The sequence below is a fragment of the Myodes glareolus genome, chromosome 5 (assembly GCF_982192425.1).
Source record: "Myodes glareolus chromosome 5, mMyoGla1.1, whole genome shotgun sequence".
Taxonomy (NCBI): domain Eukaryota; kingdom Metazoa; phylum Chordata; class Mammalia; order Rodentia; family Cricetidae; genus Myodes; species Myodes glareolus.
The window spans coordinates 98,577,034-98,603,883 of NC_142030.1; the positions used below are offsets into that span (position 1 = coordinate 98,577,034).

The 26,850-nt window shown below is 44.1% G+C and overlaps 1 protein-coding gene across 11 annotated transcripts in view; it reads left to right on the top strand.

Moving 5' to 3' along the window:
* Positions 1–26,850, top strand: part of Lypd1 (LY6/PLAUR domain containing 1) — a 69,951-nt gene that overhangs the window by 7,384 nt on the left and 35,717 nt on the right. Inside the window, exon 4 of one of the 11 annotated variants that reach the window (XR_015737948.1) lies at positions 24,974–25,131. The exons of 9 other annotated variants lie outside the window; for them this stretch is intronic. The gene's annotated coding sequence lies outside the window, so the exon portion shown is untranslated. Of the gene's footprint in view, positions 1–8,103; positions 8,478–24,973; positions 25,132–26,850 lie in introns of those variants that run through there. One more of the 11 variants, XR_015001466.2, reaches the window with a different exon arrangement.

Below are 26,850 nucleotides of genomic sequence, written 5' to 3' on the forward strand. Positions count from 1 at the left end.
AAAATTAAGCTTTGCCTGTTCTTTCGAGAGGTGCTCCTATTAGGATCTGAGGCTATTTCTTGATATTGTTTTGCTTCATTTCTGGAATAGTAAAGTATGGGCTGTGGGGAAGAGGTTTCCTTGTCCTTCTTAATTGATGGTTAAATGTTTGTATGAATAATGACTCCGCTACCAGCTCTGCTCTTCATGGGCTGGTGTTTCTAAGCAGCGTCCTTGAGAATCACATTTATTTTGCTTATTTATCATTGCATTCCATAAAAATATTTCAAATATTGATTTTCATTTCAGAAGAGGAGCCTCCCCCCAACCTTCCAGTATGAATTTTTAATCCAGGATATAAAGAATACAAATTTGCATTTGTTTGACAGTGCAATCTTGTAATTAGAGTTTTTCCTCTTGACTAGATACCGTGAAAGGGGCATAATTTAATTTTTATAGACTAGCCAATTTCTGCCCTTCCTAAAATATAGCTCTGTCAGTAAGCAAAGTGTTACAGGTTCTCCTAAACCTTATTTAAAAGTTAAATGCAGTATATTGAGAGAAAGTTCATGGTCTGAATCGGTAACCTGATCGATCTCCTCACCCAGCCTTGCAATTCACATTAATCTATTTGTCTGTTTTGCAATACAAGAGTTACTGATTTACATGCCGTCTTGCATCTCCATTATGGCTGGATAAGGAATGGCTGTTTTCCTTTTGGATTAGTTAGTTGCTCATTAAGTTAGACAAGGATGGCTCCAGGGTTTGGCCTGGTTCATCTCATGTCTTATTTTCTCATGAGCTAAATGAGGGGATACCAAAAGAGGGATGGATGGACACCTGATCCTGGTAAACAGAAAGGGAACTGCTTGAGAAAACCAAAGTTTTCTCAAGTCTGACTGTGCTTAATTTTACCAAGTTTTAAAAGTGAGTTCTCGTTTGTCCTGTGGTTTTGTCAGCTTGTCAATTTCACATATCATAGTACAGTTGGCTATGGATTCTCTTTTTTAAGGTATGTGCAGGAGGGTACTTGGGAGATGGCTCAGTGGGTAAGAACACTCTCCCTTTAAACATCAGAACCTGAGTTCAGATCCCTACAGCCATGTAAAAATCAGGGCGTTGTGATGCATGTCTTAAATTCCAACTCTTTGGAGGCAGATGCAGGTGGATCTCTGAGTTGTGGACCGGCATGGTCTATATAGTGAGTTCTGGGATAGCCAGGGCTATAGACTAAATCCTTATCTCAACACAGAGAAACAAACAGAAACCTGATGAGGTCACAATGCATGTAGCTCTAGCACTAAAGAGTTTAGACAGATGCAGGAGCTCAATCACAAACCAGCTTCCCTGAAAATACGACATCCGGATTTAGCAAGAGACATTGTCGCTAGGAAATAAGGCAGAAAATTAAATAGAGGACACCCAAGGGCCTCTTCCGACTTCCTTTAATATGCACGCAAACATATAGACCCACATACATTCACACACGCAAGCATATACATGAATGCACCACACACACACATAATGCATGTGCACTTACATTTTTTATCATGTCCTGTTTTTCTTAGCTATACATAAGCTTTAATTCTTGTTTGTGTGGGTGCATTCTCCTATGTTCATATTTTTCTGTAAGTACATGTATGTGCAGTTCTTGTATGAAGGCTAGAGAACAACTTTGAGTGTAGTTCCTTAGGTTTCTTCTATTTTTTGTTTGAAATGGGGTCTCTCGTTTGCCTGGTACTTCAATAAAAAGGCTAGCCAAGCTGGCATTTAATCTTCCAAGATCTGTTTGTCTCTATCTTACATCCTGCCATCATTGGGGTTCTGTGTGTGTGTGTGTGTGTGTGTGTGTGTATGTGTGTGTGTGAGAGAGAGAGAGAGAGAGAGAGAGAGAGAGAGAGACTGTGCCACAGTGTTCCTGTGGAGATTCGAGCAATCAGTTCTCTCCTTTCAACATTTGGATTCGTCAGTGGTCCAATTCAGGTAATAAGACTTGGCAGTAAGCCCCACTTCCGGCTGAGCCATTCCTCACCCATCCCATTTTCCCCTCTTCCTTAGGGGTTCCTAGGGTCTTCTTTTAGAAAACCACTGGCAGTTCTCTTTTCTTACTCGTAACCTCAGTTTGAATCAGTCAGATGGATCATAGAAAATACAAATTAACTTGAGGGCAAAACATTTAAGACTTACCCTAGGACCAGAGAGCTAGCTCAGGTATAAAAACATTTGCTCCCAAGCCTGACTTTCTGGATTTGGTCCCTGGAGCCCATGTGGTGGAAGGATCAAACTCTTAGTTCCTCCACTACAAGATAAGGAGATACAATAAAATATGTTTTAATCACTATAGTTTAACATTGACCAAGGAAACTTATTTAATCGGAAGGAAAATGTTAAAATAAAAATTGACGCCAAGGCTAGGATGATGGCTCAGTTGGCAATGTTCCTGCCACATAAGCATGAAGACCTGAGTTCAATTCTGAGATTCTATGATTAAAACAACCAACAACACAAAACAAAAAAAATGGAGCCATTTCTGGTAAGCATGGTGTCACTTCTGATGTGGACACCCTGGGGCTTGCGGAGCAATCTAGCCTATACTTTGCAAGGCACGACCCAGGCCAGTGAGAAACCTTTTCTCAAGATGTAAAGTAGACAACGTCTGAAGAATGACAGTTGGAGATGTTATATGGCTTTATACACACACACACACAAACACACAGGGAGGATTCCAAACCTCCCTGGATATCAAAACCAAAACAGATATTCACACACGAATATTCACATATACTAATACCAGGCTTAGTAAAGGTAGGAACAATAAAGGAAGGGAGTTTATGCTACAAACATTGACATCCTGCCTCTTTTCCTTCTGGAATGCTAAATAAAACACTTTCTCTTTGGGGTAAGACATTTTGCCATTCAGTTTGATCACTGCGCTCTCCGACCCATCCATCTTGATAATGCAGTAGGTAGAGCTGGCTTCTGGGGAGGATTTGCGGGAGAATACCATAGGCCTTTGGTCCCTTGGACTCTCCAGTAAGCGGAGCATTTGTTTATGTTAAGTTTCCAGCTGAACAGGCAGCCCGAGCTGACCTCCCATCTTAGCAGATGAAAGGCGCAAAGATTGATCCAGCTCTCCCCATCACGCTAATTCCTCCCACTACAGTCGCATGAAAGCTTCCTTCATTGATGGTTTTCCTAATGAGTTTAAACAGAGAGCCTTCAAAGCTGGGCTTCTTTTCCCAAGAGGAGAGGAGATGAAGTATGAAAACAAAACACACCGCTTCCTTTGAAGTGTGAAAGGGATATTGCCTTCCCTTATGTATTCCCCACACAAGCCCAAATCTGCATCCTCCTGGATTGTGTATCCCTCCTTCGTTTCCTCGCTCCATTCTTTCCTTAATTAAAAGAGAAAAAAATGACTGACTTAGGTTCTAATTCCCAAGTCAGGCAAAGGATTCTTAGTCCAGTATGCAAGAGTGAACATTCCCTAATTCTTCTTTGCTTATAGTTTGCTTTTGGTAGCTGGGATAAATGACCCTGACCAATGCGACTTCGGAGAGGACTAGTTCACCCAGCTTAGAGTTCCAGGTCCTGACCCGTCACTGGGAGGACATCGAGGTAGAGACTCAGCTCAGCTGGTTACACCCACAGTCGCAAACAGACAGCAATGCTGCCTATTGGCTCACGGCTCCTGCTCAGCCCAGAGTGTGATGCCAATCATGATCCAGGGTAGCTTTTCCTGTGTCAGTCAAGACAGTCACCCACAGACAAACTGACTAACCAAATTCCTCAGTTGTGAGTCTCCTCCTGGGTGACTCTACTGTGGCATGTTGACGTTTAAATCTGACCAGCACAGTGTTTGCCTGATGAAAAGGACCTCGGTTCTATTAATCGAGAGAGTGTCACGTCCAAGACTTTTCATGCTTGAGAAGTGTGTGCAAGGAACAGAGCTTCCTCCTCTGAAAAAGGTAAAAACAGGCTGCCTGCATTCTTAAGCGAGACAGTAGGAGAACGGAGCCTGTGTTAACAGAACCATCATAACATTTTCAAGCAGGTCTTGAAAAATGGGCTGGGGATGTAGTTCAGCTGGCACAGTACTTTTTTGCACACACGAGGCTTTGGATTCCATCCCCAGTACCACATAAAATCAGTGTGAGGGTGCACGTCTGTAGTTCCAGCTCTTAGGTGGAGGTAGGGAGATCAGAAGGCCAAAATCATCCTCAGCTACATAGAGAGTTGCAGGCCAGCCTCAGCTGCATTAAATTCTGTCTCAAAAATAAATGAATTAAGTAGAATCTAAAACAAGGCCATGTCCCATGTCTGAGGCTCCCTGGCCTTCTTAGGCACTATTCAAGTCCCTGTCGAAAGAATGGCCCAGGGGTCTCAGTTCAGCATTCTTTTCCTGCTGAGGGTACTTGAATTGAATTAAATGTTTAATTCCTGACAATGATGTCCCAGTTATTAGTCTCCACGGCTCACAATGACATGATATTGGGAAATCTTATACCCAAAGAGGTTAGGTAGGTAACTTGCTTAAGCCTGTACTGAGTTGGGGAACAGAATTCTCTTCCTCCTTCCAGGGCATCCCAATCACTCTGCTAACATTCTCTGGTTTGCTTTTTCCTTTCTTTTCTCCCCGTTGCTTTTATTTATTTGAGTATTTGATTGTGTTCATGTGTGCATGAATGTGTGTGTGTGTGTGTGTGTGTGTGTGTGTGTGTAGACCAGAGGTGTGGCACTGGGTGTCTTTCTCCCTTGCTCTCTATTAGAGACAGGATTTCTCACCAAACATAGCGTTCACAGATTCTTCTAAGATGACTGGCCAGTGAGTCCCAGGGCTACTCCTGTGTCTCATGCTCGGTGCTAGGATTACAGGCACCCAATGCTCTGCTTCTCCTTTACTGTGCGTGCTGGGGCTCAGAAGTCAAATCCTCATGTTTGTGTGGCAAGCACTTTACACCTTGAGCTATCTCAAGAGTCTCCTTTTATAGTTTTAATAGCAATTGTAAACAATCCTGTTCTCTAACTGTATATTAGCTGTAAGACAACTTGTGAGAGTTACCGGCTCTCCTTCTCCCATTCTGGGGCTCCAACTCAAGCCATCAGACTCGGCGGCAAGTGCCCACCCACCTTTCTCACCAACCTCTGAAGAACAAATTTATTAGTATATAGTTCACATACCATAAGGCTTACTGTTTTCAACTTTAGAGTTTGGGGAATTTTAGTAAATTGACAAGGTTTTATATCTATTGCCAGCCATCTAAATTTCCCTTTTCTTCATCCCCTGGATACCATTAATTCATTTCCTGTCATATGCAATTGTCTACTCTGGACATTATATGTAAGTGGAATTACACAGTCATGACCTTTTGGGACCAGATGATTTTTTGTAACAGTGAATTTGTACTGTTTCTGTGGCTAATTCTTTCCAGTCTTACAAGTGCATGTATGTGGAGAGGCATCTAGATGAGGAATTTAGAAACATCCAGAAAACAGTGTGGTAGAACATGGAGGGCCTGGTAAGCATTAAAAACCCACTGGCCGATAAAGCAACTTGCTGACCTAGAGCAAAACTTGCACCAGTTCTGTCCAGTGAGCCGTGGGGAGAGGAACTCCTGGGCCTTAAGCATGGGCTCTGGGCTAATGACTGGGCTATCCAGCTATTGGATAATCATCTGCTTTCTCTTGAGAAGATATTGAATTCCTTTAGGCTAAATCAAGAATCCTCAGGGACATAAGTGGGTGGGTATTGATTTCTGAAGCCCTTGTACGGGATAAGGTCTTATGACATCACCCTTAAACCAGAACCCTCCAGAGTCAGGACTTCCCAAGACTGGAGGACATTGGCCTGTCTGGTCCACCACTTCTGTTGAACAGAGGAGTTATCTGTGACCTTGAGATGCTGCTCTTTGGCCTGGCTGGAACATCTTGACACATCGCTTTCCTCCCTTGGGACGGATGGAAGGAAGAGCAGAGAATCCTGAGGCAAGATTTCAGCTGAGGCAACCAGACAAATGTGCCGCTTCCAGTCCCCAAGCCAAATCTGATTACAGCTTCCCAGGCCAGCCTGCTCACCCCTTGAAGGGGACAAATGCCATTGTTACTCTGGAAGATGAAACCTTGTTCTTTCCTGCCCTGTAGTTTCCACTGTAGCTGTGACTTTGTTTCAGAGGAAAGGGAGAAATTGCTGGTCGAAGATGATACAATCATTACCTTGCTAATCCCAGAAAGCCAAGCCCATAACTAGGAGCCTCGAATCTGGGTTGAGCACTGGAGAGGTAAATTGGCAGGATGCTTGGTTATGAATAAAAATCTGGGTTCAAGCCCTGAACCAAATAAACCTGCAAGGCACTTTGGTGTAAGCCTGTAATCCCAGTTTCCGGGTAGCACAGGCTGAAGTTTCAGAAGTTCAAGGACATCCTTGACTACTTAACAAGGTTGAGAACAGCCTGGGAGATCTTTAAGAGATATTTCCTAAAAAAAAGCAGGCAACAACAAAAATCTGGAATGAGTTAGCCTGGAGACAACCCAAAGAAATCTGGTATGTGTCATTAATTCTTTCTAGATGAGGTAAACTTTGGGTTGCGGCGACACTGTAATTCATAAGCTATTTTCCTGGGCCCGAGCTTCAGGCCATGCATGTTCTCTTATTAATAAATTGCTTCCAACCCTCTGGTTGCAGCCAACACTATAAAGCCAAGCAGGACGTGGACCAAATTTAGTGCTGAAGATAAGGTGAGGCCATTGAAAGTTTGTAATAAATTGCCTTCTTTAAAAAAAAAAAAAAGAGGATGTGTTAGAATCAAGTGGTGATGGCTCAAGCCATTGATTTCAGAAGGTTTATGACTTCACCAGCCCTGAGCCTGATCCCCATGTGAAAGTGATAAAGAGGTGTATTATTTTAAGGAAGTTGTGATGCTTGGTCCAATGCATTTCATTTCTCACTGGACATGGACAATAGCTTTTTATGTTTTTCTATTTCTTGGACTTGTTCTCGACTGGAGACAGTGCCAGGGGCGGGTGGCGCCAGGCAAAGCTCTCAGTCGGCCATGGTGGGAGCATTCTGCGTGTGGGATGAATATGAATTCATGGAGCAGGCCAGGCTGCCCTCCACCGTGGCTCGTTCGGAGGGCATTAGTGGAGGCAGGTGTATGAGGCTGGTCAGTGGCGTTTCTGTGCTTTTATTGCTTGTGCAAAGCCGAGAGAAACACTTGGGTCTTAGGAAGCAAGGAAAACAGTTCAGAGGTAGCAAGAAGACTAATTTGCCACTGGTAAAGACACAAACTGTGAGCGTGATGGTATCTCAGCTACAAAGCAATCAGGGAGTTCTCCAGAGTTTTGTATCTCCAGAGGGGAAGGCAGGTAGTGGGCAGAGCTGCAGCCTAGACAGATGAATTGTCTACGTTTCTCCGAAAAGGCATTCTGCTTATCACTTGCAATTGGAAAAGAAAGAAGTCCAAAGCAGTCCTGTAGTGTAAGAGTGGGTTAAAGTGGAGATGTCGAAGGAACCCCAGAAACATCTGGGTCATCTACAGCCTTTCCAGAGCCTTTCTAGTAATCGATGTTGGTGATGGTAATGTCAAGTGCAGGACAGCAGAACCTTCTAATCAGCTTAACTTTGTTCATTATTCAACAGCCTAGTACCAAATCCTTTCGGTATTTTAAGGAATATTTTCCTAATGAGATTGAAAGATGGCCCTTTATGATTTTCTCTACACAGGTGCCTAAAAGAGTCTATTTAATTCCCTTGCTCTCTCCTCGCTCTCCCCCTTCTCTCTCCCTTCTCTTTCCCTTTCCTCGTGTCTCCTTTCTCTCCTGCACATGTTCTCTTCTTTCTGGCTTCTCTCTCTCCCCCTCCCTCCTTCCCTCCCTCCTTCCCTCTCATCCCCCCATGCTCACATATGTACATGCACAGATTTTTTTTGACATCAAATAGATACTCACAGAATTGAGTTTATTGAAGTAAACCAGTTGTACGCTAAAATGATAGACATTATAGAAGTGATGAAAGGTTTTTAGCATAAGAATACAGTTTGAAGACATATTGAATATGTCCTTTTAGTTTTTGGTAAATTTGAAGCATTTGATTTATGCCTGGTTGTAAGAGTTGTTTTTTTTTTTAAGGCATCCCTCCAAATGCTGCCCAGCCCCCGGGTCTTCTAATGTGGCATCCTGCTTTCAAGGCTGACTTGCCTTGTCTTAATAGGAATGCTCTCAAGAAACACACATACAGCATGCAGGTAACTTGGTAGTCAAGGTAGCTGGAGGTCCAACCACCTCTAGCTAATCACGTTCCCTGAAACTCAGCTACACTGAGGACACCAGCTGTGGTCATGGACTCCCTAGAGAAGAAAGAAAATCGCACCTACGGTTCTAGCCCCCTCCAAATCTCCACCTTCATTCCCGCCCAATCCTTTCTCATACTGGAGAGTCATGTTCAAAGGCCGTAGATACATTGTTAAGAAAACACAAGCCTTTCAGACTTGCTGCTGATGGATAGACTTGCAAACCATTTAATTGGGATAAAATTCACTACGGGGAAAGAAAAGAACATGGCCATTTCAGTACTGTCTGTTTTACCCTATGTTAGTGTGTATGTGTGTGTCCACAAACATGAATGTGAATGGCAGAGGTTAAAGTTGGGTGTCTTCTCTGTCATTTTCCGAGATCTCATTTTCAGACAGACAGGTTCTCCCACTGAACCTGGAACTTGCTCATTGAGCTTGACTGACTGACCAGCACACCCTAAGGATCTTCCTCTCTCTGTCTCCCCAGTACTAGGATTATTGGTGTTTACCACTCTGCCTGCTTATTTTTTTTTTCTATGTGGGTTGGAGGGATTCAACTTGGGTTCTCATCCAGGGCAAGCCTACCCTTACACTGTTTCACCAGCCTCTAATAATCCGTCCAATTGCTTAAATCCTTGCATTTTCTATCAGGTTGGCTATTTGCAAAGCTAAGACCAGTCTTAACCAAGCCCCAGGCAACATGGGCTACATTAGCACTTCGGCATTAAAGGCATTTAAGGCATCTAGTGTGTTCCTGTGAGCAGTCAAAACAGCTATTGCTGCTGCCGAAGGGCCTCTGTTCTTCCACCCTGAACATTGCTTGCTCTATCTCTTAAGGATGCTTTCGGCAATAACAGCGACTTCAGTGGGAAAAACACTTAGCATTCACCTAAGGAGACACAGTTCATTAGTGGGTGGTCTTGGGACATGCCCCAAGGCTAGCGGCTTCTAGAGATTAAGGCTCTCTGTGTTTTCCTGATCGCTTCCCTGGCAAACGGGTGCTTGTCTTCAGGCTGTTGCATCTTTGGCATAAACTAACCATGAAATTTTAGTTAAAGGGACATGAACACATCAAGGGGCCATTTGTTGTCATCTTTGCTAGTTTTTTTTTTTTTTACTTTTTAAAATTATTTTTATTTGTGAGTGAGTGTGTTTTGTGTGTGTGTGTGTGTGTGTGTGTGTGTGTGTGAGAGAGAGAGAGAGAGAGAGACAGAGAGAGAGACAGAGAATGCCATGTGAATGTAGGTGCCCACAGGGGCCAGAAGAAGGCATTGGATTCCCGGAGCTGGAGTTGCAGATGATTGTGAGTCACTCAGTGTGGCTAATTTGAAAGGAATAAATATTCTTAGCTATTAAGCCACCTCTCTAGCCCCACCCCTTTATTGTTTGAGGCAGCATCTCAGGTTGCCCTCAAACTTGCTATGTAACCAAAGATAAACCTGAACTTCTGATCTTCTTGCTTCTACTACCAAGAAATAGGATTCCATGCAGTTCATATGGTGTTGGGCCTCAAACCCAGGGTTTCAAACACGCTAGGCAAGCACTCTGCCAGATGAGTCAGATCCCCAGACTACCTATGCCTGTCAATAAGAAAACATTCTCAGCCCCTCCCCTCTCACAACAGCTAAATCCATAAGGGTCAACTGTCTGTCTGTTGCCTTCATCTTTTGAAAAATTCATACACAAGATCAGAAAAATTAGAGCGCAATGTTTCCAGGGATCTCTGGAAAGAGGACCCAGGTGGTTTCTTTGCTTGAAGAAAAATCACTGTTTTGCTTAAGCAGAACATAGAAATACAGTTAGAGATCCTTCATCTTGGCCATTTTCGTATTTGGGAAACAAAGCAAGTTAACCTGAAAAGTAGCATTTATCACAAGATTGATAGGCCTTTCCAGAAGTTAGATTCATGGAACTCTGTGGATAAAAGTCTAACAAAGGGGTGGGGTGATGGTTCAGCAGTTAAAGCCATATACACATGAAGTTCTGAGTTTGCTTCCCTGGAAGCCACGTAAAATGTGGGTAGGTAGTTATAGAATTCCAGCCCCAACAGGCAGAGACAGGGGACCCCCCCCATAGCAAGTTGGTTAGCAGGACTTGCCATACCGGAGAGCTGTGGATTTGACTAAGATGCCTGTCTGTTGGCAGAGACTGCTAGTCTGTTTCCCAGCCACCCTGACTTGAAATAATCACACAGAGACTATATTATTTGCAATACTATTTGGCCAATAGCTTAAGCATATTTTAGCTCGCCCTTATATCCTAAACTAACCCATCTCCATTAATCTGTGTATCACCATGTGACTGTGGTTTACCGGCAAAGTTCCAGTGTATTTGTCTCCTGCAGGCAGCTATATGACTTCTCTGACTCCACCCCCCCCCTCTCTCTATATATATGCATACAATCTTTCAGTCTGACTTTACTCTGTTAAGCCATTGGCCAAAAGCAACTTCGTTATTGACTAATGGCAATAGAACATATTCACAGCATACACCACCTCCCACATCACCTGTCTCAATAGGTAAGGGGGAAAAATGATTGAAGAGGATTTTGACGTCAAACATGGACCTTCACAGGCACGCATGTGCATGTGTGGGCACACATTCACATGCATTTAATACCACACCTGAAAAAAAATGCATACACACATGGACACCATGCATGCACACAGAAAGTAGAAAAAACAAAATTCAAGTTTAAAGTTTGGTGAGTGTGCTTTCTGCAGGGGAGAATCCCCATTCAAAATGTCAGATACAGGGCCGCTTGCTGGAAGTACTTCGGTGTTCGCGGTTAGTTCCACAGGAAACCGTTATCCCACCAAGGACTTTCTTCTTCCTACATTTTGGTGAACTCAGATGCAAGAAAAAGCTTAGAAACTTTGGGCCTCCTGCAATCTTCTTACTGTGTGAGAACAGAAATCAAGGGCATCAAGATTCAGAAGGCAAGAGTTCAAGTCCATAGATCACTGGTGGACCCTGTTATAGTACATCCCATAGAGCTAAGGAGGTGGTTCAGCGGATAAAGCACTTGTCTGGCAAGTGTGAGGATCTGCGTTCAGATCCTCAGAACCCACATACAGCTGGACTCCACAGCACAAGTATGTAATTCCAGTGGTCTGGTAGTATGGGAGGTGGAAACAGAAGGCTACACAGAGGCCCCTGGGCCTCCTGGTCTGGCGTTCACAGCCATGAACAACCGGAGAGTCTGTCTCCACCAAGGAAGAATATAAAGACCAACACCAGAATTTGTTCTCTGCCCTCCATGTGTGATTGATTTCACATACATCATGTGTGCATCCGCATTCATGCATGGAAGTGCATACACACACACACACACACACACACACACACACACAATTTTTTTAAAGTTACAAAAAAATCTATCCTTCAATTCCCTGCCAACAAAATGGAGAAGACGGATGCTAGGGGGAAAATACACAAATTCCTGCATAGGAACCTCCCTTGCTCAGAATGTTCTTACAATAGAGGAATCCAAACCCAAGGGAAAACTGAAGAAACGTAATAAAAGGTCTCACACATCATGGGCTGGCTGTTTGCTGTCATCAGAACCCCAGTGAAAACAGCACAGGTAATCGAGAGCCAGAGAGGTGGTTTAGTTCATAAAGCACAAAGACTTGAGTTCAAATCTTCAGAACCTACACAACAAAGCCAGACATGGTGAGATACAATCTGACCATTAGGACAGAAACATGATCCCTAGCGTTCACTGGCTAGCCAGTCTTGCTTCATCGGCAACCCCAAGGCAATGAGCATCCCTGTCTCAAAAGTGGTGAAGAGCATGCTTGAGGATACAGTCAAGGTAGTCCTTCAGCTTCTATAAACATGTACAACTATACACAAGTGCTTACACACACACACGCACACACATGAGCATGCACACAACACACAAACATACACACATTTAATTTTATAAAAAGGTAACCATGAGCCGGGTGGTGGTGACACATGCCTCTAATCCCAGCACTCAGGAGGCAGAGGCAGGTGAATCTCTGTGAGTTCGAGGCCAGCCTGGTCTACAAGAGCTAGTTCCAGGACAGGCTCCAAAGCTACAGAGAAACCCTGTCTCGGAAAAAAAAAAAAAGAAAAGTGTAATCTGACCCTTCTGTAGTGAACTAACAGACCCCAGTTACATTGGCTCACGTCTGTTTTGCTGTTGTAGCTGTTTTAACAATCTGCTTTTTGAGCGGTCTTTCCAGGCCCTTCATAGCATCCTGGTTCCACCTGGCTAGGCAGAGGTGGGCCAATGCAATCAGTATGAAGGCGCAGGCAGAGTTCCCTTTTCTCAAATAGCTTGTTAGCATTCTCATTTTCTCCCCGACATCTGCAGCTCAGATGGACGGGATTTCTTTGGCCTCTCAGTTATTCACAACCAGGCTAAAATGGAAGTACTTAAGAGCTGGAATACAGAATTGTCCAGGCACCAACACATCTCCAGGCTGTTTCTCTTTATTCAGGATAACCAGAGCCCATCATGGCAGTGATGAGGTTCAAGTGCAGACAGGCTTTTTCTTCCAGGGTTGTTCCCATTATGATGCAGAGGATGTCAAAAACCCTTACATGGTGTTCTTTAAGGAGAGACAAAAAATAATCCATGCTTGGGAATGGATTGAAGATCTTTGTTCTTGCTGTTGCTTCCAAGGCTCAGCGAAAACACATATAGTTCATTCCAATTACCCGTCGCCACACATTTTTCTTGAAGGAGCTGTTCCTGGTCCTGCATAGAATATTTATTGTGATATAATCATAACTATGGTGTTGTAAGTGTTGGTTATTTTTCAAGTAGAGAAAGATTAGTCTCACCCTCAGACAGGCGTTCACAGACAGGCACTTTAGCACAGAAGTTGGACTTTAAATTAAATTGCAAAGGGAATGAAAAGGCACAGACGACCTGAGGACTCCGCTTAGGCATTTCCCGTCATTGCACCAGCGGAGAGAGAGGAGACAAAGGCAGCGACTGGGAGAAGAGAAATGTCTACTGGTCTGTATGTGGAGAGAACTTAAGGTTTTTGGGTTTTGGGTTTTTTTTCTTTTGGCCTCTCTTAATTCTCTCTCTCCCTCCCCCTGTCTCTTGCTCCTTCCCTCTCTCCTGCCCCACCCTGTATGTGTATGTTTGCACACATGCACCCCAGTGAGTGTGCATGTGGAAGCTCTACCTTGGGTATCATTCCTCAGGTTCCAACCACCTTGGTTTCTGACACAGAGGTTTCATTCATCGACGTCAATCAATTTGTCTAGGGTGGGTGTTTGGCAAGCCCCAGAGATCACTTGTCTCTGCCTTCCTAGCACTGGGGATTTTCACCATGTGCCACCCAAACCTGTTTTTATACATGGGTGCTGGAGCACTGAATTCATACGTTGCCTGCTGAATCATCTCCTCAGCCCAGAGAAGTAGTTTTTAAAAGGATGCTTGTAGCATGTGGTTTGTGATGGAACCGTGCCCAGGTCTTTCTGGATGACCCAAAGTTACATCTTTTGAGGAAGGGGGCTAAAGAACCTTCAGTCCCAATATAGATAAAAGATGTTTGACATATCTAGCAAAAACAGCATTGAATGGTTGTGTTTCTGCAACCCCAAGTCCAGAGGTTATTTGGAATGGAAGATGAGTTGTGACGTTTGCCAACCTCCTAGAAAAATGAGGCTACCGAAGTCATTCTGGGGAAGTTGTGCATCTTGCGATGTAGTGAGATCTAAGGGACTCTAAAGAGTGCTCAATTGTCAGTCACTTCTCGCCCAAGTTCAAAAGTAATTAAGGATTAAAAGGAGGAACAAGATGGTTGGAACCAAACACATCTCTTGTTTTAGAAGAACTGGGATGGAAGGAATAGCTTTGGGGGTGAAAATTAGATGTGCAAATGAGCATCTTCCAATTAGCTGGTTTCCCCTGTCACAGACAAAGGGAGTTTCTTGACAGAAGTACAGTGTAGACGACCTGTTTTCTGTGAGCAACTGACACCCAAGAAGGGAGGCCTATGGGAAGAACAGCACGTGTACAGTACGGTTTTCCCAGGTATGTCAATGTTACATGCCACTCCATCTCTGCTGAAGAATGACAGTGTGAGATGCTAAGAGTTACAGACACAGAGTTCCCTTCACCTGGGAGGCAATGTGGAGAGTGTGGGAGAAGTGATCCCCAAGAAGTACTGTAATATTCCCAGCACCACCATTCTAGGAATCCTCAAACCTATATGCAAAATCTCTCTCTCTCTCTCTCTCTCTCTCTCTCTCTCTCTCTCTCTCTCTCTCTCTCCATTGTAGACAATGTAGAAGTATATTTGACCTAGTCTCGCTCACCCATGTCAACGACTTTAAAAAAGCAAACTTCATTCTTCGTTTGGGAAAACTGCAGACGGGGAGACAAAGCTGCAGGAATAGGATTATCTCTACGCAGCCTTTGCCAGGCTTCTGCTAATGTCAGTTACGGACACAATAGTTCAACGGCTGCGGTGGCTGATTTGGGCTGTTGGCTTGACAGCATGTAGACTCATCTAGGAGACAAGCCTCTGGGCTCGCCCCTAAGGGAGTTTCTAAGCTGAGTTCCTTGGAGGGAGAGGACATACCCTAGATGTGGGTGACACTCGCCCATGGTTTGTGGTCCTGGGGCAGACAATAAGGAGAAACCAGCAGTCACCTTGCTTTGCTTTTTGTCTCTGGGTGTGGTACGAGCAGCTGCCTCACGACCCTGACACCTTGATTTTCCCACATGACAGACGGTGTCCTCAAATTGTGCGCTCAAATAAATCCTTCCTTGAGCTGCCTTTGTAAGCAACGAGCAAAATAAATAATACAATGATCAAAACTAAGAAAGCCACGTTGACTCGTTGATAAGAAAGGGACTAAGCTTCTCATGTAGGATCCCCATTCACTTCTTTTTTGCATTCTAGGGTCCCATATTGCCTTTCTTTGCCATGTCTCCTTCCTCTTTCCCGTGGTGTCTTTACTAATCTTGGCAATGAGAAGAAGTGATCAGGTTACTGTTTACTGCCCAACATATTGGCTTTGTCTATTGCCTAACCACGACTAGGATGATGTTTTGCAGTTTAGATAAAAATACTCAGAAGGAATGTTCCCTTCTGTGCCTCCTCCCAAAGTGAGCATGCTGTCAATAAGTCTTATTATTGGTGACATTAACTTTGTTTAATTCAAATGCAGCCTGCTGGGGTTTCTGCATTGTGAGGGAATTTTGTTGTTGTTGTTTTGTTTTGTTTTCTACATGCAATTAATAAGCAATTCAAGGGAAATCTTTTTCTTTAGATTTCATTTGCACTTTTATTTATATGTTTGTGTAGGCATATCTGTGCTTGTGTATGTGTGTTTGTGTGTTTATGCATATCTGCAAGAAGGTGCCCTTGAAGGCTAGAAGGCATCAGATTCCTTAGAACAAGAGTTACAGGTGGTTTGTGAGCTACCTAAACTCTGATCCACTGTAAAAACAGCAAGTGTCCGTGTCCGCTTAGCCATCTCTCTGGCCCCTGTGTGGGAGATCATCTGAAACTACACAAGTATCCCGTTTCTCTGCGAACGTGACTGAATAATCTTGATGTCAATTACTACCATGGTTCTCTAATCTTAATTTTTGTTTTTCTTGATCCTTCTATACCTCTCTGCATGTGTTTTGCATACGTGTGTCTGTAAAGTGTCTGTACATATTCACGTGAGTGTGTATGCACACGTGTATACATAGGGGGAGGCCAGAGGTCAATGGTGGCTGTCTTTCTGGATCATTCCCCACCCTATTTTTTGAAACAGAGTCTCTCACTAAAACTGGAGCTCATCCATTAGTATAAACAGACTGGTCCATAAGCTCCAGGATCCTCTTGTCTCTGTTTCATTAGTTCCAGAATTACAGACACATTTTTTTTTAACATGGGCATCCAAGCTTGTGTGGAAAGCACTTTGCTAACTGAAGCCCTTCCTTCTGCATGTATTGACTGGAATTCTTTCTTGAGCTGAGTCCTGTCCTCCAAATATTTACATTTTCAATTATTTACTTATATTGAGATGGACTTGTGGGAATTTACCATCTGCTGAGGCTATAATCGCAAACAAGTGCTGTTTGCTTTCTTGTTCACATGGCCCCGGCTTTGTGCCCTCACTGGAAGGTCGCTTCCTATGGCCTTTCAGCAGATCCCTCACGGCTTGCTACCCTGGAGTTTGAGCACATCCTTGTTATGAAGAACAAAATATTCCAGGTTTGTGTTAAATTTTATCTCCCCAGACCCACTGTGCTTCTCCTTACGAACTGTTTCTATTTTAGTAAAAACAAGCAAATAACCCTCAAGACAAGGAAGCAGTTGCTTCTTGGGCAACTGGTGAAAGCACTCACTACCGAGATGACCCTAGTTTGAGCCTCAGGATGCTCGTAGTGGAAGGGTAGAGCCAACTTCCATAAGTTGTCTTCTGACCTCCACTTGTGTGCTGTGGCATGTCTGTGTGTGCATACAGATTCACACTGACACACACACAAATAAATAAATATAAAAAATTAAAATACTATCTTCTCACTTTTCACTTCCCTTTATTAAAAGTGAACACATTTGTCCCATACTCTGATGTCCTTTCTCCTCCTTTCTCTCCTCCACCCACTATTCTCTTTTATTCTCCTTGCCATTTTCTTCTTTATTTCCTTGCCATCTGCATATATATATATATACATATATATACATATATATGACTTTATGCATTTGTAGTGACTATGGTGCAAACACAAATGAGGCAAAATATAAGACAATTCATTTAATATGATTATTTTCAGTCGTATCCATTTTTTGCAAATGACACAACAACTTCATTCTTTTTTATGTCTGAACAAAATCCCACTATGTATTATAAACCTCATTTCTTCGCCATTCCTCTGTTGTTGACATCTGCATTGGTTCCATAGCTTAACTCTTGTAAATAGTGATAACAAATTGATAAAAACTAAAGAGTAGGTGTGTTGACTTGGAGCCCTTCAGGTAGACCACCAGCAGTGGTCTAACTGGGTCCTATATGAGATCTATTTCTCATTTTTTGAAGACTCTCCATGTTGACTTCCATGGTGGCTGGACGAGTTTAAATCCCCTCCAGCAGTGAATGTGGATTCCTGGTTGTCCATCTCCTCACCAGCATTTCTTAATGACTATAATTCTTAGTGGGAGAAGATGGAATTTTGATGTCATTTTTATCTTCATTTCTCTAATGCCTAGAGATACTGAACATTTTCCTTATTTTTGTCATTTGTGTGTCATCTGTTCTTGTCCATTCCATTAGCCCACTTACTGGATAGCTTGTTTGATTTTTTAATGTAGGTTTTGAATTCTTTGTAAATTCAAGATATTATTAATTCTTTTGTCTAACGAGTAGCTGACAAAGACTTTCTCCAACTCTGCTGGTATCTCTTCACTCAATTAACTATAGGTCACGGCCACCATCTGGTTGACAAACACTGCCATATAGCACTGAATATCAGATGCGTTCTAACTTCATGTGTGTTTCAAATTATGAAGGGGGTACACTGAGGCTTTAAGAAATAAAGCTTGTTATTTGTGAAAGTAACTGAGGGAAAATTCTAGTCCAACTTTGTTGGTTTCTTAACAAAATCCACATTTTTTGTGTTGAGTAAGCAGTTTTCCCAGAATTAATGTGAAACAAGCATCTCTTTCTTTTCTCAATTCCCTTCTGGAGACGGAGAGGTAGAAGCTATAAAGGATGCATCAAACCTTCTAGAAGCCCAGCACTTGATGAGAGAAGCTCATGAAAGACCCTGTTCTTCTGGCTTATGGAGAAAGTAGTTTATCTATGGCACCAAGCACTGTTAGGAATCTTTTTAGGTTATTTTCACTGATCAAAACTCCTAACAGACTAAGAATATGGTTCACCATGTACAGGGACCCAGGTTCTGTGAGAAACTAGAAACCATTCCAGCACCCACATAACAAAGCTGTGTGTTGGTAGGTACACCTCTGACGCAATACAAGGCAGATACAGGGGGAATTACTGAGACTTGTTGGTTCCCAGCATAGCTGAAAGGCATTGAAGACCAGATTCTGTGAGAAACCCTGCCTCAAATAAGGCATAAAGTGATAGAGAAGAATGCACTATGTCCTCCTTTGGCCCCTCTAAATGTGTATGAATATGCACACATCACACACACACACACACACAGCAATTTTATCAAAACTTTCACTGCTTGCTTTGTGACCAACATCGTTGCCCATTGACCTTGCTAGAAACTACAATGGACGGTTGATCCTTTAGACATGTCAGGCCATAAAGTATCAAAAGAAGAATAGATACCACCGAGACCGCTTTCTTAGTAATTGACTGCAGTAGCTACCTTCCTCGCTGCTGTGACAGAATACCTGAGAAAAGCAGCCTACAGAAGAATAGCTTTTTGTGGCTCACAGTTCAAGGGTATAGTCAGCCCATCATGGCAGGAGTGGGAAGCAGCTGCTCACATTGCAGGCACAGCAAGGAAACCAAGAAAGGTGAACACTGGTGCTCAGCTTGCTTCCTCCTTTTTATTCAACCCAGGAGTCCAGCTTATGGGATGGTGCTGCCAATAGTTATGGTGCATCTTCCCACCAAAATTAACCTAATGTAGACAATCTCTCATGGGCTCTTCATCTGCATTCTAGATCTTGTCAATTGGACAATATTAACTATCATAGTGACATAATAATTAAACTCCTAGATGATCTCTTGAGCGGTGTAGAGTCATTTGAAAACGATGTCCCCTGAAAGAAAAGAAACCATTCATTTTCTTCTTTCTATTGTCAAGAATGATATTTTTAGGATGACTTAGAAAACCACGAATTCATTTTTAAAAAATCGAATCCGAAAAATTCCACTTACACCCAGAAGAGAAGATAGTTACCATATCAACTTTTATGATGTAATTATGATGTAATTTTAAAGACTCCCTTGCTTCTTGGAAGACGACACCAGAGCCTAACACTCTGGAGCCAGCACGGTTAGATGAGGATGGTTGGTCTGGGCGTTTGCTCCATCGGCGGAGTGCTTACCAGGCACGCAGGAAACCCTGGGTTTCTTCCCTAGCACCACAGAAACAGCACATGGTGACAAAAGCCTGCAAGCCCAGACCTCAGGGGTGGAGGCAGAAAAATTAGTAGTTCAGGGTTATCCTTGGCTACATAGTGAGTCTGAGCTGGCACAGTGTGCATGAGACTCTGCCATGGACTACGAGGTTGTTACAAGAAGCAAGGCGTGCTAGACCTGTTTTACAAGCTTCGTGCTGAAAGGCTGTGGTTTCCGGTTTGTGATGGAGATGCCAAAAGAAGGACCAAGTCAGGAGGTCAGACAAGGATAAGATGGTGCATTGATGTAAAGCTTCCGGTTGAAGATTCACGAAGGTTTCCCTGCAAAATTTTGGCTTTAAATAGAACAGTGGTAGCGTGTGAGCTTACAGTCATCCTACACACTCTAGAACAGCCTGCAGGGGCCTACTGTAACCTGGCCTGCCTTTGCCTTCTCAGCCTTCTGTAGCCCCCATTCCATCTCCTGTGGATTCTGAGCCAAAGCAGGGTTTGAATTCATTCTGAAGAGCAGGCTGTCTGTTGAAGAGGTTAAGAGGGAAAGCATTTGAAAACATGTCCTGAAGATTCTACAGTCCTGTGAAACTAGCCAAGCCCTTTGACAGACTAGGACATGAGGACCCTAGTGAGACCTTTTTGATATTTATCCTAAAGCAAATGCCTCAAACTGTCGGTGGTGTTTCTCAGAAAGCTGGGGAAGAAAGGCTTGGTAGAAGCAATCGGTTTAAAAAGTGATAGGAATTTGAAAGACTGGAACAGATACGGGTAGGCCACAGTTACCAGGCCCAATTCCACACTGTCTGATGTGGATTATTGGTGTCCTTCCATCTACGGCAGTCACATCCACTCTTCCGTTATGGGCAGAGTCTGTGTCCTCTAGATTCCCATGCCACAGTCTGGGTCTTCAGCACGGTGATGTTTAGAAAGGAGTCCTTTGCAAAGAAAACCATAGAGATCATGAGAATGGCACACCGGTTTTCTGGGCTTAGTGCCCTGTGAAAGACACAGACACGAAGAAAAGATGCATGAAGACACATGAAACACGTAAGAGCCTTCAAGAGGAAGTAATTCCTCAGTATCTTGATCTCGAACTGCTAACCGCCACAACGAGACCATACATTTTTCTGTGTGAGCCACAGACTGTAATGTTTTGTTATGAGAGTCCGAGCAGAGAATGCAGCCTGCTTGTTCTAATAAACTCCCATTGCAAGACACCAAACCCAGCCAGTTGCAAATTGTGTATGGCTGGCAGCTTCTGTGGTAGAATTTCAGAACTGAGTAGCTGTGACAGGGGTTTTTACTCCCTGTGCCTTCTCAGAAAAGCGCACCAGCTCCTGAAATAGGTAGGGTAGATGTGAGTAAGCCCGTGAGACAGTAAAGGGGCAACGAGAAAAAAAAAATACCACCTATTATTTCTATTTTATTTCTATGACTGGCATAAAATGAAAAAGCCCTGACAAAAAGCAGCTTAGGGAGGAAGGGTTTATTTTAGCTCACAGTTACATGCTAGGCTCCCTTCTGTGGTGGCATCACAGTGACGTGAGCTGGAGAGGGCGGGGTCACATCCCAGCCACAGGAAAGCGCCGAGAGGGATGAATGCATACACATGCGTGCACACGCTTTCTCACTTGTGCTGCTCGGCTCGGCTCGTTTTCCTCCACGTTCACACTGTTCCGGAACCCCCTGCCTGAGGAGTGATGCCCCTCAAAACATGCCACAAGGCAGCACAATCCAGATAACCCTTCATTAAGACTCTTTCCAGGTGCTTCTGAGCTGTGTCACATTCATTACTAACACTATCGCATCATCTCAGAGGGCCCTGGTCCAATGAGCGTTGACCTGGTCGCCTGCATGGATGCTCTGTTCTCCTGGCTGCCTCCCCTTTGAGACAGATGAGGCAGATTAAACATGTCTGCTCAGCAGTCGAAGTCTCTGAAGGGCAACGGGAGAGCCTGTGTGCCAATAGACCTACAGAGCTGGGCAGTCCCAACAATGGGCAACAAGGAAAAGATGGTGATGGAGAAGTCAGCCTGGGAAACGTGAGGAAGAGGGAACCGTGTGGCCCTTATTCCGTAACTGAGGCTCCCCTGTGTGTCAGTCAGAAGCTTCTCCAATCCCAAAGAGTCCAGTCAGCCAGGCTGTGTGCATAATGAATTATCCAAAAGGCTTCTCTTTGGAAGAATTAAAAATTACATTTGCAGTCTGTGCATGCGCTCTTCCTTCTCCAAGCACTGATTTGACCACCTGTAAGGGATCAGCCTGGGTGGTTCCGGGATGTGCATATTTAAAGAACAACAGGTGACTGCACCCTGTTGTCCTGTCTGCTCTCAGAGCTCCTTCTCCCACTGGAGTCTTGGCATTGCTTATACCTGGGGAGTGGGCATGCTTTCTGGCCAATCTCTTAATAAAGCCCTTTCAGGGGTGTCAACCCCACAGCCCAGAGATTCAGACAAGCACACAGCCATTTATTTTGCATGACATTTAATGGGATTGTTGCCATCTTCAAAGTTTACATTGGAGAACTGTGCAATCAGGTTATCACATGAGAAAAGAAGGGAAAAAATACCCTAAGATTTTAAGTATGTTTACAATTCTGTGTTGGGTTACTTGTCTTGCTTTCTACAGCTACCTGTGTCCTAAAGCTACCTGTGGCTGTGCTAAACCCTAGAAAGACTAGTGAAGCATCTTTCAAGAAGGAAGGCCTAGGGCAGAGTGTTAGACCAACCCGTGATCAGTTCCTTCAAGAGTTTCATATCTACCTGCTTCTAGCCCTGTCAACTTGAATCAGGCTTTGAGACCAACATGCCAGCCTGCGATCTGCAGTCCAACTCAGGGTAATGTAGAATCCCAGAGCAGAGACCACTTTCAGGCTGGCTTGCTTCCAGCTAGACTGTTGAAGATGTTTTTTATTCTGTCCACTAAAGCTACAGTGACCCAGCTGTGCTAGGAGCTGGCCAAAGAGCTGAACTCCAACAAAGAGAAAACACCATCTTTCTTCTTGCTCCTGTGTAATCAATAATTCAACCTTGTAAAGCAAGCTCGATGCCTGGGAGAGGGCTTGCTGCGGAGGAGACAAAGGCCGTCCAGCATCCACCTCCACCTCTAAAATTTCTGCCTTTCTCCTTCCTCCTGTACCATCCCCAGGTTTGCCTTTAGTCTCCCCACATCTGAATGTATAACTTATGCACATGCCAAGATGTGGCCCAGTCCAGTCCAGGAGGGGTGGGGAAGGAGGGTTGAGAATAAGGGGAGGAGAAGGTGGTGTGGGAGGTCCTTTTGTATATGCGTTGCTTTTATTGGTTAATAAATAAAAATCTGCCTTGACCTGTGATAGGGCAGAGTAGAGCTAGGCAGGGAAATTGAACCAAATGTTGGGAGAAAGAAGGCAGAGTCGGTGAGAAGACATGTAGCCCTGCCAAAGACAGACGCCAGATAAAACCATGCCGGTAAGCCACAGCCATGTAGTAAAATATAAAACAATTAAAATGGGTTAATTCTAGATGTAAGAGCTAGCTAACAATATACTTATGTGATTGACCAAATAGTGATGTAATTAATACAGTTTCTGTGTGGTCATTTTGGGACTGAGCAGTCGGATACAAACAAGCGGCCTCCTACAACAAGAAGGAGACAGTTTTAAATGTCAGGAGAGTCAGTCAATGATTGTGGAAGTCAAGGTCCCCTCTGTGGTACATGCTAAGGGGTATGGTTTACCTGCTTGTGTGCACCGAGGGCATGAGCAGATCATTCCCGTAGACAGATGTGGATAGTGATAAAGTAGTGACAGCAAGAGCACCCACTTTGTGCCAACCACGGTAGTGTGTGTGTACGTGTGTGTGTGTGTACGTGTGTGTGTGTGTATGCACTCACACACACACACACGTTGAAGATAAAAGGACAGACTTTGCCAGACTTTTTTGGAACATTTCCTGAGGTACCACCCACCATTTTTTGAGGCATGGTCTCTCACTGGTGGGAAATTCACTAAGAAAGCTAGGCTGACTGCTCAGGGAGCTAACTCCCTGCTTCCAAGGCTCCCCAGCTTGCACTAAAAACCTGTGCTGCCATACTTGTCTTTATTTTTAACAAGGGGTTTGGGTATTGAACTTATGTCCTCAAACTTGCAAACTATCTCTCTAACCCCCCATCACTGTTGAAGCTGTAGTTGTGACTCACATGGGTTCCATGTCTCTGGAAGAACAGTAAGCTCACTGAGCCGCTTCTCCAGCCCATCTCTTCATCTCTATAGTCTTCCTTTTCAGCATAACTCCTGGGGCTGTTAATCTCTATAGCCATTCCCTGCACCCCCAGAATCCACTGCCGTTGCTGTAGTGGAATGAATCCCCCAAGAAGCAACGTCAATACTTGGCTGCCCTCTCCTTTGCTCCCTTGCCAGGCCCCACCGTGCACAGCTTAATAAGGCAGATTAACAAGAATGACTTCCTCCGGGAGATCTATTTGCAGCAATTGTAAAGCCAGCATGCACAGTCACCCAACTAAATCCAAGAGTCCCCGGGAGGATAGCACCTCTCCAAAGACATAAAAAGGATTGTCTTAAAGGCACGCCATCTTGATTGATTTAGCAATAGTGGGTGGTGCGTTCCACTAAGCTTCCGAGCTGTGAGAAGGTGCCAGAAAGTCATGGGGCACACCTGTGTCCCCGTGAGGTGGAGCGAAGGAGCAGGTCTGAGCTGGGGTTAACCAGCCTTTCATCAGTCACCCCAGCCTGCCAGCTCTGGCTAAGCTAATCTCTCTCACCAAGATTAGGGCTTCATAGCTCCACCTGTGTCAGCCATGGCCTGAGATCTGTCTTTGGTGGAGGCTCAGCTGCTGAGACCACACAGGCCTAGGAATGGAGTTCTGAAAGCACTTCATAGACAAGCACTCACCGTAGTGGGGTCAATGTACCCCCTTCTCTCTGCCTTCCAACCTCCTTTTCATTCATTTGTGTGTGGATGTATGTGCAGGTGTGTGTGTGTGTGTGTGTGTGTGTGTGTGTGTGTGTGTGTGTGTGTGTGTCTGTTTTTGAGTGTGGATGTGTGTGGAGTATATATGTCTGTGTGTAAGTGTTGTGTGTCCTGAGGTGTTTTAGGTGTTTATTCAGGTATATGTGAGTGTCTCTCTCTCTCTGTGTGTGTGTGTGTGTGTGTGTGTGTGTGAGAGAGAGAGAGAGAGAGAGAGAGAGAGAGAGAGAGAGAGAGAGAGAAGAGCATAGTTTCTCGTTGACCTGTAACTTGGTGAGTAAGCTAGTAGATTGGACAGCCCATGAGCCCCAGAGATCGTCATGTCTCTGCCTCCCTGGTACTGGGATTACGAATGTGTGCCAGCCACCCTGCCAGCCACATGGCTTCTTAAGGTGAGTTCTGACAATAGAACTCAGGTCTTCATATTTCCATGACAAGAATTTGTCTACAGAACTGTCTCCTCAGGCCCTTGTTTATCCATTTGACAAAGGCTTTTGAATCAATGTGTGCTGGGCTCTGCTCTAATTATTGAGTCTTCCGTTCTGTCAGTGGGTTCACTGGTAAAGCATGTAGTATGAGAAAAAAGTCATGCAGTTGAGGGGCAACGAACACCTCTTGGCCATTCAAGTCTTTAGAACTTGTGTGTCTGCTGGTCTTACATGTGACTTTCTTCTCCCCTAATGGGTAATAGGTAGCGGAGCCTCCCAGTCATCTGTGAACATGTAGAGAGGAGTTCACCTAGGGCAGACTGCGGCTCAGACTCAACCCACAATGCTGCTAAAGTCATGCCAAATCATGCCGCCCTTTGCCAGGTCTGAATGCTGATTCAAGGAAACCCATCTGGGAGGCTGGGCTGTATGCTGTCTTCCATGGTAAGGACCAGTCTGCCACTCAGTTCCCTCTGTTACTATGACATGCAGAGAGTCTCGGGCTGCATGGAAGTGACTCGTGGGATTCGTCTTTCTCAATTCTGTTCATTAGTAACTTACAAATGCAATCTATCAGTGAATATATCTCCCTGTAAAGCACTCATGTATCACAAACAGGGCTGGAGAGACAGCACGGCCAGGAAATCAGTTGTTGTAGAAGCATGAGGACATTAAGTTGGATCCTCAGTACCCTGGAATTTCATCATGGGGAAGGTGGAGTCAGAATGCTCGCTGGAGCTCACTGGCCATTAAGGCTAGGCAAATTAATAAGCTGCAAGATCAGCGAAGAGTCCCTATCTTAAAAAGAAGGTGGAGAGTAGTAGATACCCAACATGCACTTCTGACCTCCATGTACACACACATGCACATACACCAACCATTCCTGGAACCATGGAGTAATCTAGTGTAAATGTATAACTTTCTGGTTATCTGGTTCTGGTTTTACCTAGACATACCAGCTCTCATACACAAGTTTGTAGACACATGTCTCTGCAGACATGGTTAAAGCAAGTATTGTGTCACTTTATGGTTTTCTTACATAAACAGTGCGCTTAAACATTATCCTGAAGCTTCTGCCCTCATTGAGAGCATTCTAGATCAGCATAGGGCACTGTGATTTCCTTTCAAAAGCTGTTTAATGTCCTGTAGTGTAAGTGTACCTTTTTCCAATTAAGGATATAAAGGTGCTTTTGTTTCCTAGTGTAAATGTTTAGTGTAAGTATTGAAGCTGCATGTTTTAAGTTATTAAGGGTTGGGGCTTTAGTTCAATGGCTGGGGATGTGCTTAGCATGCACAAAACCTTGGGTTCCATCTCCAGTAGCATGCACAAAGTCTGTACATGTAATATAGATCCCTCTGGGGGCTGGAAAGCTTAGTCCGTGGTTAAGAATGTATTCTGCTCTTGCAGAGGGCCCAAGTTCAATTCCCAGCACCCATATACGGTCGGCCATAAGAGCCTGTAACTCCAACTTTAGCTTTAGGGGTCTGGTGGCCTCTGAGGTACCTGTTCTCATGTGCATATATCCATACATATAGACACATTCACACAGTATTAACCACAAAATTCTGAAAAGCCTCCAGATCCCACAGCACTTATGCTGATTTATACTTCAATCAGACATCTGTGAAAGCTCTTTCTGATTTTATCTCTGCCCTTCCCTCGGGCTCAGACTTAAACTTTTGGGGACTGGGTTAAAGGAAAAACAGCCATAAATCCCCTGCCTTGAGACCCCAAATCTTGGGCTTTGCGGCACCTCCTCCCTGTGGCTGCCTTTCTCTCTTTGAGAATGTGCTCACTCTCAGGACTCCCTAACAGATTGCTGGAGGAGAGCCTGGTTGATGCAGTGCTGAGAAGGGAAGCTATCTGATAAAAATTCCCCATTGGGGGTGTTATTTTCAAAGGTCATTTCCGGGTGGTGCTTCATTCTCCTGCCTTTTGATTTCAGATGGTTTCAAAAAAGGTTCTCGGGGTTTTTTTCTACCACGGAAACTACGCAGCTTCTTTCTTCAGAGATAGCTAATATCATCTCTTTGCTGAATATTCTTCCAGAGAGATTTGATGGTTGTAAAACCATGTATGCAAGCTTCCTCCCCCACCAAATATGCCCGTGGGAGCATGGTAGACAGTATAGTAGAATGG